Source organism: Nuphar pumila, chromosome 5 (genome assembly GCF_984573655.1).
Source record: "Nuphar pumila chromosome 5, dmNupPumi1.hap1.1, whole genome shotgun sequence".
Classification (NCBI taxonomy): domain Eukaryota; kingdom Viridiplantae; phylum Streptophyta; class Magnoliopsida; order Nymphaeales; family Nymphaeaceae; genus Nuphar; species Nuphar pumila.
In genome coordinates this window covers 7,805,051-7,808,137 of record NC_143253.1, presented here as the reverse complement: position 1 = coordinate 7,808,137, position 3,087 = coordinate 7,805,051, and the positions used below count along the sequence as shown (strand labels likewise).

The window sequence follows — 3,087 nt, the reverse complement described above, 5'->3', positions numbered from 1 at the left end:
AACGGTAAGGGTTGGTTAGAAAGTCAGTACATGTCTTATTTGACCATTGTCAAATAAAATGAAGGCTCTATCAGGAATTTTTAAAAAGATGGTAGCTGACATATAATTTGATATAAAAATGAAAGTTCTTAGAAAGGTATTTTCGTCATTTTCTTTAAATAATTTTATTATTTAATTTAATCTTTATTTTCCACTAGATTCCCAAGCATAATTGCCAAAGTTAAAACTTCTTATCCTCATGGAAGCAGCAGTCACCAACTTCCCCTGCTTCCTCACTAGCACTCCCCTTCTCACCCTCAACCTTTCTCCAACATGTCCAACCAAACATCCTCACCACCACCACTGTCTTCCTCCTCCTCCCCTTCACCACCACCACCACCACCACCATTTTCACCACCATCATCCTCCCCACCACCCCAAAACCTAAAAACCTATCGGCTAACAGCCTGCTCCATCTCCTACTCCAAGCCCACCACCCAACCCACCATCCTCACAGCCCTCCTGAGTACCTGCACCACCCCAACCTCACCCACCTTCATCCTCCGCAACGTCTCCTTCACGGCCCACCCCGGCCAGGTGCTCGCCATCGTCGGCCCCAGTGGCGCCGGAAAGTCGACCCTGCTCGACATCCTAGCCGCCCGCACTGCGCCCACCTTGGGCTCGCTGCTCCTCAATTCCGCCCCCCTTCACCCGCCGAACTTCCGCAAGCTCTGCGCCTACGTCCCCCAGCACGACGCCTCCCTCCCGCTCCTCACCGTCTCCGAGACCTTCTCCTACGCCGCTGCTCTCCTCTTCCCCTCCCGCCGTCGCCACCAGCTCCGCGCCCTCGTCGCCTCCCTCCTGGCTGAGCTCCGCCTCTCGCACCTAGCCGACGCCCGCCTCGCCTCTGGCCTCTCTGGCGGGGAGAGCCGCCGCGTCTCCATCGGACTGAGCCTCCTCCACGACCCCGCCGTCCTCCTCCTCGACGAGCCCACCTCTGGCCTCGACAGCGGCTCCGCCTACCATGTCCTCCAGACCCTCCGCTCCATCTCCGCCTCCCGCCTTCGGACCGTCATCCTCTCCATCCACCAGCCGAGCTATCGGATCCTCTCCACCATCGACTCCCTCCTCCTCCTCTCCAAAGGAACCGTCGTCCACCACGGCGACCTCTCCTCCCTGCAGCTCTTCCTCCTCTCCAGAGGCTTCGCTCTACCCCCTCAATTGAACGCGCTCGAGTACGCCATGGATATGCTGAACCAGCTCCACGACCAAACGAATCTCTCTCCCATACAGGAAGAACCTCTCCAACACCTCAATCCGAAGAAAGAGTGTGTTTCCTCGATTGGGTACTCGAGTTCCAGGATCAACGAGATCTCTACTCTTTCTCGAAGGTTCTGGAAGATCGTCTACCGAACGAAGCAACTGCTCCTCGCCAACACCATCGAGGCTGTTGGCGTGGGGATCCTCTTGGGGACGATTTATATCAATATAGGCTTCGACAAAAAGGGAATAGAGAAGAGGCTAGGTCTGTTCGCGTTCACTCTCACGTTCTTGCTCTCTTCCACGACGGAGACGCTGCCCATATTCGTCAACGAGAGGCCCATTTTGTTGAGAGAGACGTCTAGCGGAGTTTACAGGGTTTCTTCTCATCTGATCGCCAACACCATCGTCTTCCTTCCTTATTTGCTCGCGATAGCGTTCATGTACTCCGTCTCTGTGTACTTCTTGGTGGGGTTGTGCGCTTCGTGGCAGGCGTTCTTCTACTTTGTTTTGGTGATATGGGTGGTGGGATTGATGGCGAACTCATTCGTGCTCTTCTTGAGCTCGATCGCGCCTAACTTCATCGCCGGCACTTCGTTGGTCACCGTTTGTCTCGCCGGATTCTTCCTGTTCTCCGGCTACTTCATCTCCAAGGACAGCATCCCGGAGTACTGGATCTTCATGCACTACTTCTCGCTCTACAAGTACGCTCTGGACGCGCTGTTGATCAACGAGTACTCGTGCTTGGCGTCGAGGTGCTTCGTGCGGTTCGAGGAGACGGAGCTGTGCGCAGTGACGGGGAGGGACGTGTTGGACGGGAGGGGACTGCACGAGAGCCAGAGGTGGATGAACATGCAGGTGATGGTAGGGTTTTTTGTGTTTTATCGCGTGCTGTGCTTTGTTGTTCTTAAGCGAAGGGCGTCTATATCTAAGAAATGAATGTGGTTTTGGGGTATATACTGATACAAAATAGTGGTCTTTTGTTGATTCAAATGTTACCTTCTTCTTCTCCCTTTGTAACTATACTTTCTTGCTCTTGTTTCGAAAAATAACTCGAAAATGGAGGTCCTTCATCGTCCATATCTGTGTTCTGTGTGTGTTTCAGATGGAAGGTGTTTGTGTGCTTGCCTGAGAGAGAGAGAGAGAGAGAGAGAGAGAGAGAGAGAGAGCTTGTGTGCTTGCGTGTGAGTGTCCGCGTGTGTGAGAGAGAGAGCTTGTGTGCTTGCACGTACGGATGTCAGCATGTCCATGTTTTGTTTGTGCGTGTGTTAGAGAGGAAAAAGGATTGTATGCTATGATATATCATCGATCCTAGCCGTCCAACTGAATGCATCTGGATGGCTAAGAGATAGGAGAGAGAATGTTATATGCCATCACCACCGCACATCTCACTTGGTGGAGGCGTGTGGGCCCACTCACGTCTCACGGTTCTCAAGTGAGATGTGCGGTGAGGATCGAATATAATGGACGATTACGTATGTTCTCGTGCTTGCATGGGACAGTACGTATGCGTATCGTACATTGTAAAGAGAGACAGAAATCGATAGTCATTCACAGCTTCGCAAAACAGCCTTGCAAATGCAAACTGTAAAGGTAGACCGGCCATCTATTATTCAAAAAATAATAATAAAAATTACAGGTAACATCAATCATTCCATGAAATTCGGGAAATCGCAATGGCTGTTGTCATTTTCATCGTTCAGAGAAAAAGATATAAAGCAGAAAAGGTGTAAGAGAAAAAGAAAGAAACAGTAGATTGCTAAAGCTGCTCCTCTTTTGCAGCACCCTAGCTTTTAGAGGTAATGTTGTCAGTATCGGTGCGTATCGTCAGAAAATCATACGCCTTCA

At 51.2% G+C, this 3,087-nt stretch overlaps 1 pseudogene across 1 annotated transcript; it reads left to right on the top strand.

Moving 5' to 3' along the window:
- The first annotated feature begins 216 nt into the window (after window positions 1–216).
- On the top strand, window positions 217–2,178 carry LOC149836658 (ABC transporter G family member 4 pseudogene; annotated as a pseudogene). The gene has a single exon (XR_016432039.1). The product of XR_016432039.1 is annotated as an ABC transporter G family member 4 pseudogene (transcript).
- The last annotated feature ends 909 nt before the right edge of the window (window positions 2,179–3,087 follow it).